Below are 12,985 nucleotides of genomic sequence, written 5' to 3'. Positions count from 1 at the left end.
TCACCCCTGTCACACTGTGCCTGTGTTGGAAAGGAGTGAGGTACACGCAGTTTGGGTGACAAAATCTACAGGACGTCACCCAGCAAAGATGGCGCCTTCAGGGCCGGGCGGCAGAGAAGCATGAAAACAACTGCCCTGGTGCCCTAATTTTCAGGCCCATTCTGGGGCAAAACTGATTATAATTCCAAATTTAATACACGTGTATGTGTGACCTTGGTTCTGGGCGACCAAAGGAGGAACAACACAGTTTTTAATTGGATTTTGAACCTTTGATCCGGACCATGCTAAGAAAGGAGACATTTTAGAAGCATGAAGGCTGTGGCGGTGGCAATTATATGTCAACCCTCAAGACCCCCATGGCAGCCCGTGGGTTCTGCCCCTATCCTGGCAGAGCACATGGTGTGGGTTTAGGGACACATGCCATGTGGGGCTCCCCTGGAGCAGGGCTGTGTCCCTGGCTCGTGCCGCACGTGCCGGGGTCCTCCCAATTGTGCGCAGGCTCACGATGAGCACAAGATTACTCCCACCCTGATTCAGCAAAACAGTACTCTGGGCAAGTCCCCTGGGAGTTGCAAAATATTCCTGTGTTTATTTACATAAATGCATGGCTAAAGAAAGCCCCCTCTTGTTTTCCTTGGCAGACAGGGTTTTAAAGGCTGCTTTCTGCTGCCCATCATCCTCTCCAGCAATAGGTGATTGTATACATCGTGTGCTGCTGGCAGCAAGCATTCCCAGCTGGTAGATTCTGTGGGAGCACACCTGTCCAGGAGAGTCTCCTCGAGGCAAAAGAGTGTGTTTGTGTGTGTGTGTGTGTGTGCGCTCGATTGTGCATGAAATGCTGTTGTGCACACATTAACCTATAGGGAGGGTCTATTTCCCTGTGGTTTTCTAGTTGGTGATGAGTTTTAAGCATCATCTCCCTGTGGAAAGGTACAGGGTTCACATGGATGACACATGTCACCTGTGGGATGAGGCAGCGCTGGATGCTCTGTTCAGATCAGAAATGCTGAGCACTGGGAGCTCAGGTCCAGAGCTGAGAGCTTTCTCCACCATCAGCAGACACACAGGCTCATCCCTATAATGTGCAGAGCCTTCTCAACAGCTCCTGGAATCCTCCCCAAAACACTACACTCAAATTTTATCATCTGAAACAACCACTGCTTGGTCCTGTGCCATCTCTCCCCTGTCCTCTGCCCCGGGATGAGTGCAGGTCGCAGGGCATGACAGGGACATCATCCACCCACACCTCCATGTGCACGCAGAGCCAGGCACGGAGCGGAACTGCTCTGGCCTCAGCAGCGGAGCCGCAGGAGTGAAACGGGATGTGTGGAAAACGTTTCCTGTTTACCTAGTCTTTGGAGTCCTCAGTAATAGCTGTTGGAGCGGGAATTGGTCAGCAGGGGCCATATGAATGGGTGTTTTTACATTTGAAATCGTGACGCCTCATCTTGCAGAGCCGCCACTGTCCTCCCGGGGAGGTCGGTGTTGGGGGAAAGCCTGGGTGTCAGCCAAGGCTCAGTTATGGTGTGCGAGAAGGAGGGAGGGAGGGAGGGAGGGAGGAAGCCAGAGGGTGTTGGTGCTGCACACTCGGCCATGCTGGCCATACCCACAGTCCTGCCTCTGCCTGCACTTCCCATTGTCTCCCAACCTCTTGCTGGCATCTCCGCTGGGGCTCCAGCTCCCTGGCAGCTCCCAGCCCATCCTGAGGTGACCTTTTGTGTAGCCCACGGTGGCAGGTGGCAGTGGACCCACCAGAGTAAAGTACACAGATGGGCAGGCAGCCCCAAGCCGGGACACGTGTTTTCCACAGGCTTTTCCAAAGGCAGTGAGCCTCCTCCACCACTGACCTGCTCCACAGCATTCAGGGCCTGTCAGGCGTGAATTGAGTAGGGGGATGGAGTGGGCTTTAGCCCCTCATTAGCACAGGCCAATTAGTGTGGCATGCTGCCCTCCTGTCAGCTGATGTGGCTGCTGTTGAATACACCCTGCCCACTCTGATCCCTTTAAGGTTGAGGCTGTGTTTGGTGTTTTCCCCCACGGTTTTGCTGCAGGAACTTTTACATGTCTTTTTTTTTTTTTTCCCTCCAAGTCTCAGCTGCTCCTGAGAAACCAAGTCCTGCCTGGTTTGTTTTATTGGCGTTTTTAGGCTGCTCTGTGCCAGCATGTGCTGCTTACTGTGATGCTGCAGAGAGTCAGAGACACCATTACCAGGGCAAGACCCCCAGCAGCCACATTTCAATAAGTTTTTTACATTCCCTGTGCTCCCCACCATCCCCTGGATGAGCTGCACCCCACTCAACTCATCCCCTCACTGCTGTTTCTTGTGAGGCACCTGGTCTTAGATGGCCAGATCTCACAAGATCCTGGGGACATGTGGCACCTCTGAACCCACTTGGCCACTCTCCAGCCTGTCCTTGAGGTGAGGATGATGGGGAAAACAACAGGGAACAGCGCTGGGCAGAGTCCAGCCCAGAGATTACAATGTGCCTCCCACACACGGGGCAGGATGGAGGAGTTCTGAGGATGCCCTGGGAATACCCAACAGTGCAGCCATAATTAATCAAGTTCAGAGATTGAATTCTTCATTAGTGCTTCTCACCGCACAGGGAGAGCCTTGGGAGTCTGTCAGGCATCCACAGCCTGGCTGGGAAACACATTTGTCTTCTCCTGCTGGAAACTTTCTATGACAAGGAATTTCATCTGCGTTTTGCAGAGAATGTTGTACATTTCAGAGAAATCAGAATTCAGGAAAAAAGTTCCTCCGAAACTATCCCAGCTCCAAAATTGAGCTTTGAACTCTAGAGCCTCGAAATGTGAATGATTGGTTGACATTGTGTTTTTCCCACTCAAATTTCCCTAAAGGTTCAAAAAAATGTTGTTAAACAAAAATTCATGAGTGCAGTGTCTAGGGAGGACCTGAACCTGGGCACATGATGGCTGGTTTGGGATGGGGCCATGCTGTGGGGTGATGAGCTGAGAGGACCAACAGGCTTCTGTTTGCAGAGGGGTTTTGGGGCCCTCTGCAGCCCCATGTCCAGTGGGACCCTCCCCTCAGTCACAAAGAAACAACACTGAGGAAGGGTCTTTTGGCAGAGCTCTTTGGGGAATATTTGTTCCCTGAGCTCTTTGATTATTAGTCTTAAAAAAAAAAAAAAGAGAGAAGAAAAGAAAAATGGTAAAGAAAAGATGCTTTGGGATAGCTGCCTCTGCCGAGTCTTCCTCTGTTTCCAGCTTGCCCAAAGAACTTTGCATCTCTAGGGTTTTATCTCACAGTAAATGCTTATTTTATCTCTGACAGTGAGAGTCAGAGACTCCTCATTTTCAACACTTGGGAAGCACCGGGCAACATCCTCCAGGGATGGCTGGATCTGCCTCTGACCCGGAGGCTGCAGATGCTGTTGGAGTGTGGCTGGATCTCTTCCCCAGGGCAAAGACATTCCCTTTGTGCAGATCTCTCATTCCTCATCAAAGTCTCCACTTTTGCAATAAAGACATTTTTCAAGGTCTTTTGACATCCGTAAGGCCTCCCCTCCCTCCCACTTGTACTAGCAGCTGCTCATTAACACCAAAAGCTAATTGCTACCCATATGTTAATTAGATATTTGACATCATGTTGCACAAGGAGTTGGGGCTGTGATGACAGAAAGCTGGGAGTTGACTTCTGTGATGCTGACTTTAAGTAGTGCTTCTTACAGAAGATTGGCAGGTTCTTCCAGGACATCTCCAGTGTGGAAATAAGCCAAAGCAAAGGCTCCATGTGGGACACAGCCCCCGGCCAGGGAAACATTTCTGTTGCAAGCAATGCTTGAGCACACGCTTAAAGCCCTGCACGTGCTCCTGTGCTTTGTCAGAGGTGTGGGGGAGTTTGTGCCATCAAGGTCAGCCTGTCCAGGGCCATAAATCAACTCCAGCAAAATTAAGACTGGCATCAAGAGATCAGCCAGACCTTACTGTGAAGCACATTGTACATCTGCGCTTTCCTGAATCAGAGTGACCCCAAGACAATACTGAAGCACCAACACCTGCACCCCCAGCTGTAAGATGGGAGTAACACCGTGGTGGGCAGTTTCTGTAAGACCAAGGTGAGCAGCTCCCACTCAGGTGGGCTGAACAACGCCCCAGCCCTTGCTGTGCTTCATCTGAGCCACCCTGAGGGCTCAGCCTCCCCTCTCACTCTTGACAAAGAGTTCAAGGAAAGCCTGATAAGAGAAGGGGAGAAAGTGAGGGAGACAGGGAGCAGAGACTAAATATTGTGCAATTTGGTGTCTTGCACACAAGCAGCAAACCCTGGGCTGGGGGACAAACTGCCAAACTCCCCTGTTCTGCAGCAATGTGCTCTGGGGCACCACTGGGACCCCCGTGTACCCAATGTCAGGGCTGTGGCCGTGCCTCGCTGCTGCTGTTGTGATAACATCGAGGACAGAGATGGGAAAAAGCCCAGAGCCTCCCTTTTGCTAAGCCAGCGTGGTAAAGGGCTCCTTTATCTGCCCTTTGGTGAGAGATAAGGTTTCAGTGTTGTCCTGCTGGAGCAGCTTGTATCGCTCACAGATACCTCCCCTGGCTGCAGGAAGGTATCAGGCACTCAGAAAATATTTGAGCAAGACTGTATCTTTGAGAAACCCGTGTGCAATGGAAAGACATACAGGATGGATTAGATCTGCACTGTGGGGGGATTCAGTGCCTCCAGCTCATGCAAGGACAAATCATGCCCTTACAAAGGTGACTTCTTTGGGGTTACTCTGTTCTGCACCAAAATCCTGAGGGCTAAGGGCCCTCCTCCTCCTCCCTGCCTGCAGCCCACTACCTCTTTCCCAGGAACACTTACTGGTCATTGTAGAGAACAATAATTGACATTTTAAATGTGCCCAGTAGCAGAAGAGAACACTTGAAACTGATTGAAAGTTTTCTACTTCAAAAATACTTGGTGTATGGAAAAATGCACTCCAAGGTCCATTTCTGATCCCACTGTGTGGAATTAAGGCCAGAGTAGGTCTCCATGGAGAAGACCTGGAGAATGGACAGGACGTTACAGTAATGGTGTTTGTTCTAAAGAAATGATTAAGCCAAATAACATGAGCTGAATAGAGCTCGATGTCCTTTTTATAGAATTAATAAGGTGTGTAATGGATAACTGTCCCCCCCTTAGTGGATCTCATACCTTGGCTTAAAAGTCCTACCCAGGAAACTTTCATGGCTTTTTTGCTGACTTCACTGGATTTCAGCAACATAATAGAGAAGTGGGATTCAGCCTAAAAGTCAGACAGTGAATGCAGAAGTCAAGACTTAGGAAAAAGATACAAAAAAAGAACTGTTGATATGTCTCTTCTCTGACACGTCGCAGTGTATCAAAATGGCCACTGCCTTTATTTTGTTTAATCACTTATCTCCATGGAGGGAAGAGGAAATTCCCAAGCACGCATGATCGTTAAAAATATTAGCCAGGGCCTGGTGATTATTTTTGGTAGCTAAAAACTTCCTGACTGAGCGGTTTGGGTTTGCATTGGACTTCAGTAAATGTTTTAGGATAACTTTCATAAATACCCATTATACTCAAACCAGTGGGCAGTTTACAATTCAGCTGGGAAGGGCGGGGATATGTTTCTCTTTCTTTTGTTCTGCTGTGCCGCATGCTAAAGTGCATAGAGCCACACTGAATTAGCATTTAGCTATTTTCTTGTATCCTTAAATAAAGGACTAGTTCACACAGTCAGAAATCTCTGTTTCCTTTCAGGCAGGAAAAAGGAAGTGAATGCGAGGGGCAGATTTGGAGTTTGCTTGCAAGAACAATTGAACTCCCATCCAGAGGGGAAGGGGATCTGCGTCAAGAGGAATTCACTTTTTTTTTCTCTCTCTCTCTCTTTTTTTTTTTTTTTTTTTTTTTTAAATTCTGGAAGGGAAGAGAAAATGACCTTTAGTTTAAAAGCCTGAAAGAATAAAGGTCTGAGCCTTTAGAGCTGCCTGCACAAATACAGTCATGAAGGCTTTTTCCTGACAAAGGGCTCCCGTGGCTGCTCTCGCCGTCCTTCAGCGGCGGGGCCCGACTGCGGACACGGCTCCGGGTGCTCCCCTCTTACTTATCCAAGGTGAAGGGCGGCACCAAAACCTGTCAGCAGTTCCTGCCCGGGAGGGACAGTCCCTGGGTATTTTTTGAAAAATATTTACCATTTTTCTCTCTGTCCCTCCCCAGTGCTGCCAGGCTGGTGAGTCAGATGAGACTTACTGGATGGGATTTAGTGGATCCCCTCGTCTTTTTCCCCAAAAGTCCTACTTATAGCTGTCTGTACAAGCAGGCAGGGCATCAACTTGACCTCTTATGTGGCCAAGACCTCACACTGGCCCAATTTTGGTCCCTTTTCAGCAAACCACAAACCCTCTCCCAGCTTCTCTGGGAAGAGGATGTGAACTGAGGTCTCGGGGGCTTGACCAAGAGTCAAAACATTATCTGTGTGGTCTCATCTATGTGGTCTCATCCAAACCATTTTAGTTCTCACCACTACTCTCCATTTTAGTGAGCCTTGAATATCCACAGAGTACTTTTCTCTGTATTTCTTTCTCCTCCTCGCAAGCCAGATTTCCAAGGAAGCTCCAAAGCTGGAGAATATGCAGTTGAACCTTGCTGAGATGCTTGAGCATCCTATCTCCAGGGGCATTAAGCATTTTAAGATGTTGAGTCAGTCAGTTTTATGCATCAGTCAAGGCGAGGACCCTCCCCGTGGTACCTAGCACTTTGCCAGAGAAATCCTGGGAAAAGAGCATTAGGCTATAAACTGCTGCAGCTGAGGGACTCATCACCCTTCCCTCCTTCTCACACATCAGTCAGACCTGTGCTGGACCCCTGACAGAGTTTGCATGAGGGGTTTCTGCCCCAAAATCAGAGCCCAGGCTAACAGTTCACAGCCTGCATCCTGCAGCAAGAGCATCACTTTCCCAGGCCTGCTTCCCTCCAGGGCTGCAGGTAATAAACAGGGCCCCGAGGGAGCTCAGGGGATCCAGCTGCAGTTCAGGTTCCCACATACTCAAACAAGTTCCTCAGAGCAGTTTTTCTCCCATCCAACCAAAATATTTGCTCGGAACGTGGAGCCGCGGCTGGGCAATGTCAGCAGCAAATGTCAGCAAGTGTCGGCAGGAGAGAAACTAATTAGACAAAATGGGCCAAATTTCTCCAGGGAGGAGCTCCTCTGTGATCACTGTAGGAAGGGTGAATGTGGCCTAGTGGTTAAATTGATTATTTTGTGTTCTCTTGTTGCCTCTATCCTGGTTTTATCTAGGCAGCCTCGCTGCCTGCCCAGGGGCTCACTTGGCTCCGGGGAGCAACGTGGGCAGGGACCCCCCTGACAGCACATCACAGACACCTCACAGCTGAACTCGGATGAAATCGCCTCTCAGGACTAAATCTGTGGTTCTCCAAATATATTTTGGCAGACTTCCACCTTTCTTCCCCGAAGTTGTCCGTCCCTGGTGCGTGCAGCTGGAGGGATGCCCCCGCCAATGCTCAGAGGGACAAACCCAGAGCAGAGAGACACCTTGAGGGACAAACACAATCGGTTCTGAACGGATCAGGCATCATCTCTGCTAAGGTCAGACGTCTGCAGAGCCTGGCACTAGGCAAAGGTGCATCTGGAAATGCCGAGGCTGGGATGACTCAGTGCATGAGGAAATGGTGTCACCTCCTGCCCTGTGCAAGCAGCTCTGCTCCCTCACCCCGCCACTGCTGCCAGATCCAACCTGCTGGTTTACCCTTTGCTACCAAAACTTTTGGACCAAACTCCCCCAGCTGAAGCCTGATTAAGGTTTCAGGTCCTACTCATGGGTCTGTTGACATCAAGGGAGCCAAGGTGGGGAGCCCATCCCCATGTCCAGCCCTGGATGTGAACAGAGCAGCATTGTGAGAGGTGTATGGAGAAGGGGAGGATTATAGTGCACAAAACACATGGGAATTTGCCTGCCTCGTGTTTTTTTATTCTTATTTCTGTTCCCCCCTGAGCTCCCAGCATGGGGTGTGCATGGTGCATAAAGGTAATTCATTAACCTGCAGGAATGAGGAGGCCTAAACTTTCCCCCAGTCTCTGTGACAGCAGCAGTTTGTGATGCCCAGTGTCGGGGACACGCTCCCAGAGCCGCGCCAGCCATGCAGGGGATGTGTACACAGCTCCTCAGGAATGCACCCTCCAAGCAGGACCCTGGGGTGTGGGAGGGCTGCAGAGGGATAAGGGAAAGGCACAAGGTCCAGGAGAGCCCAGCTGGATGTTTAGCTCTGGGTACCAGGAGGTGTTTTGTTCCCCTCACAGGAAGGGCGGGTTTAGCAGAGTCACGGCACCGGGTTTGGGACTCCAGGCCAGACTGGGGGGACAAGAGCTGTTCTGGTGGGACCAGGTGGGAATGCCGAGGTAGGGCAGATTGTGACAGGGTTCTGAGTGCTTGTGCAAGGCCAGGGATAGTGGCAGAGCTGGAGGTGTATTGAGAGGAGCCCTGAGCCCCACATCACCTGCAGGGCTGCCAAGTCCCCCATGGGGCCAGAGTGGGCTCATTCCCTCCCCAGCCCCTGATTTGCCCATCAGAAGCAGCAGAATCAGTCCCAACCAGGGTTGAGCAGACACTGGAATTTCTACCCCAATCCAGGTGCCCAAGTGTCACCCCAGTGCCCCAACAAAGAGGATAAACTTGCCTAGGAGAATTGGTGGGAATGACCCAACTTTAGCTGAGCAGCAGAAGGTCATTTTCCCTCTACTCCTGGAGGCTGCAAGGCTCAGGGAGGCTGTGCCAGCCCAGCAGGGAGCCTTCAGCTGCTTTATTCATAGAAATCCAGCCTTCACACCAGCCCTGGAGCTGCTGCCTCTCTGGCACCAGCCCAGAGAGGGTCTGTGCTCTGAGCAAACGGGCAGGGCAACACAGGCACCACGGCCAGTGTCACAGCAGGAGCGATAACATCGGGACCAGCAGAGAAATGGAGTCATTGGAGCAGGACATCGTCACGTGCCCAGTTCCTCCTGCTGCACAAAGGGACAGTTCAGGTTGGATCATCTTATTTTCCATAAACACACCAGGTTGTTAATCCTGGATTTGCTGAAGATCGCTGCTGGGACAGTGCTGTGAGTTCAAGTGTCAGCCTTAAACCTGAGCTTTACTGAGATTAGTCCCAGCTACAAAGTGACCAACACTCAGCAGGTTCCATATGAGTACAAAAATGGGTGAATTAGGAATCCTGTGGCACACAGTGAGCAAAATTACTGCTCTGTTATTTCTGAATTCTTTTTCTTTTTTTTTTTTTTCTCTGTTTTGATTTCGATTTATTTTTCCATTGTAGGAAGCAGCTCAGAGATTGGTTGTGGCATACCCTGGGCTGATTCCATGGAAAGCCCCTTTTCAAAAGGAAACATTTGCCATCTTACTCCCAGCTTTGATTTGCCTGTCCCTGCTCACTCACCAGGGCTTGTTCTGCAACATTAATAGGAAAGTTTCTTTGCACAGAGCCAACCAGCAACTGTGCCCAAGTGATTTTGTTCAAGGAATAAAAAGCACATTCACTTTGTGTTTGAGATGACATTTATGTGATGGGGGAGTTTGAGAGCTCGGTGGGGAATGTGGCAGAGAAAAAACATTCTTGTGAGGAGCTGTTTCAAAAGAAAAGAAACAAGAATCCAGGAGAGATAAGAAAACGAGCGTTTGCAGAATCTGGGAAAGCCTTGTGCAGAGGGACGGAGACAAAGTACGAGAATGCACTTTATTTGTGACAAGCTTTCCATCCTGGGCAGCCAAACAGGACATCCTGCTTCAGTTCTCCTTCCTCTCTTTAATTAGAGTTGCGTTCAGGACACTGCCATTAATGTCGTCTCAGCATTTCCATGACAAAGCCCTGTTTTTGCGGGACTTTAGGAACTTGGCCCTAGAAAAATCTGTTATTAGTGTAGGACTGTTCAGCTCAGAGACTGGGGCAGGTTTGCAGGCAGTGGCTGTGACATTTCCATCACAGGGAGCCGAGTGGATCCATCCAGGATGTGGGAGCGGGGAAGGAGATCAAATGCCATCTCCAGATGTGGTGGGATTAGGGGTGCCCCAGTCTGTGCCCAAGCAAACATCTCCATTTTGGATCTGAAACTTGGCACTTCTCTGACCCCCATTAAAAATCACACCATTCACGTTTCCAAACCTGTAAGTCACTGTGGAAACCTCTGTGTTTTCAAATAATTTTTAAAAGCCTGAAAAGAGAAGCAAAATCTCCAGCAATGGTGTTTTCAGTGCCTGAAAGCAGGGCCTGGCGACAGCCCCTCTGGTTGAACGTGGCCCATAAATGGGACCCCTAAAATCCCTGTCACACCATCAGAGCAGGTCCTCGTGGTGTAGCACACCCTGCCCACCCCAGCCTGGGACAAACAGCAAAGCAAACAGGACCCAGCAGGGCTGTCAAAGTGTTAAAAGGGGCTGAAACCACAGTGGGCAGTGCTGGCAGAGAACCTGGCTGACAACTGAGCTATAAAACATCCATGTCTGAAAGAAGCTGAAATGCACCTCAAACACCAGGACAGCCTGGGAGAGTTAAACCAGCTCTAGTGATAAACCAGATTCCTGTCGTGCTTGTGCTGCTGCATAAACTCCTTCCTTCAGGTCTCCATGGCAGGACCTGGGGTTTGTGCACTGGCTCTAAGCACACAGGCAGGAGAAATCCTCATTCCTGTCCCACCACTGGCACCAGGGGCCCAGTGACACCAGACTGTGTGTGTGGCTGAAACAGGGGCAGCACAAGAGTGGGAGAAGCCATAGCTCAGTCCAGCCAACGCCCCTGGGGCTGGTTTTGGCTCGAGAAGTACTACATATTATTAGCAAAATGAAAACACTTTTTTTTCCATGGTGGAAAAACTAGTCCTTCCCACTGAAAACATTAGTGTGATTCTCCCACTCCTAAAGGGAGAGAAAACAGATTCCTTTGTTCCTGTTGCAGCCCCAGGTGCATCACTGGCATCCAGAGTGGAGCAAGCTCTGGAAGAAGCTGTAAAGCAACATTTCATCACAGGATACTCCAAAGCAGACAGGGTTAAGCTAAACATCCTTTTACCACTACTCTTTCACTTCCCATTTGAGGGAAGAGGATACAATGGTCCTGCACCCTGTACTAAGGCTGTGCTGAGGAAACTGTACGAAGGCTGTGCTGGGGGATCTCCTCCCTGTGCAGCCATCCCAGGGCCAGTTTGGCTGCAGGAGTGGGGCTGTGATTCTCTGCCAGCTTCCTGCAGCTCAGTGGCACGGCCAGGATGGTGCATCTCCCATCCCAGGCTCCCATGCCCACCAGCCAGGGGACCATGTGCAGTTCCCTGCCTTTTCCCACCCTCGCTGCCGCCCTGTGGCTTTCCTCTCTTGGGAGTCTGCTGAGGAGCCGAGTCAGAGAAATGATCTGATTTAAATGAACTGAAAGAGTGAAGAATCAGTGGAAAAGCAGCTGGTTTGGGGGTTTCCAAGCTGTCTGGAGACGTTTGACCAATTTGCCACCTGCTGGAAAAAGCTGGTCTGGGTAAAAGGCATCGATGTTCCATTGCCACCCTGGCTATGCTCCGCATAGGAGAAGCCCACCTGGTTTCAGGACTTTGGCTGAGGAGATTTAGGATGTGCTGACACAGGGACCCACAGGGAAGGCACTGGGCACCACCAGGAAGGCTGGTGGGCTCCATCCCCCTTCCCAGAGCCACGGAACCACAGCACAGGCGAGGCAGGGCAGGAAGGGAGCCGGCGGAGATGAGTGTTTCCTGACTCTCCGGAGCGAAACAGAAAAGCGCTGTCACTCAGCGGCCCCCGCAAGTGCAGCGGCAAGATAACTCCAGACACAGCCACCATCACTTCCCCCCTTTGTCCCTGGCTTTTTTCAGGCCTTCCTGAGCAGAAACATCCCATCTCTAAAGGAATGTCACTGCTGCTGGCCGCCCAGGAGATGCCGAGCGGCGGGCTCGGCTGGGATGTGGGTGCTGCAGGCACCCCAGGGTGTGGAACAGTTGGCAGTCCCAGGCTGGGAACTGCCACAGGAACGGGCAGAAGACATGCAAGGCAACACGACATGGTGGAATTGAACCGCCACATTCCCCAGTTTCCTGGTCTGAGTCACTCCTGAGCGCAGGAGATGAAAGGCCATTGGGAGCTCACGGAAAACAACACCACTCAGGAACTCAGGGCAGCCCCAGAGCCACAGCAAGCAGCCCCAGTGTTCTTTTCTACACATTCCTTAGGCTCCTGGGACAGCACAGGTCCCCTCCAACCTCAGTAGATGCCCCAGCCCATGCCTGGAGGATGTTCACAGGACATCTCATGGCTGAGACAGTCCCTGCTACTTGTGTGGCCCTATTGTGGTGCCCACCGAGCCAGCTGTCCCTGGCAGGAGACACACAGCCCCTGCACAAACCCCACAGAGACCCTTCTGTTCTGAAAGGAGGGAGCATGCCACCACTTAAATTAGGATGTATTTTTCCCCAGGCTCCTTCTCAAAGCGGGCTCTGGCTTTGGCTCTTTGGATGGTTACCCTACGGCCACCTCTCTGTTCAGTAAAGACCCAAGCCAATGCACATAGTTGCAGAGGAAGAGCCCCACAGCAGATGCTTTCACTCCCACAGCAGTGTGGGACAAGGTGGGGCCTGATAGGAACAAGGGGGTGATGAGGCACCCCCAGAGAGGGCCCTTGGACAGCACAGCATCAGTGCCCCCAAAGCCAAGGCTGGAATGCAGTGAAGCTGTTTTATTATCTCCTCCCCTGCCTCTCAAGGACAAAATAATCTAATGGTTGTAGAAACATATTTTTCACCAAGGGATTCTTCATTAGTGCTTGTTTCCTGTCCCAGCTCATTTCCTGGAAGCAGTTTGTGCTGATGGAGGTGGGCAGGAGCTGCCACGGGATGCACAGGCTGCGTGTGTGCGTGCGGGTGCACACACATTCCTTCCACACCCCACGGCCCAGGGTTTCAGCCACGCTGGGGACACACTGCATTACTGCTGATCACCAGTTCTCCAT

This window comes from Manacus candei, unplaced genomic scaffold, assembly GCF_025592945.1.
Source record: "Manacus candei isolate 608988 ecotype Guabito, Panama unplaced genomic scaffold, ASM2559294v1 h1tg000071l, whole genome shotgun sequence".
NCBI classification, from domain to species: Eukaryota; Metazoa; Chordata; class Aves; order Passeriformes; family Pipridae; genus Manacus; species Manacus candei.
Note: the sequence above shows the minus strand (reverse complement) of the source record.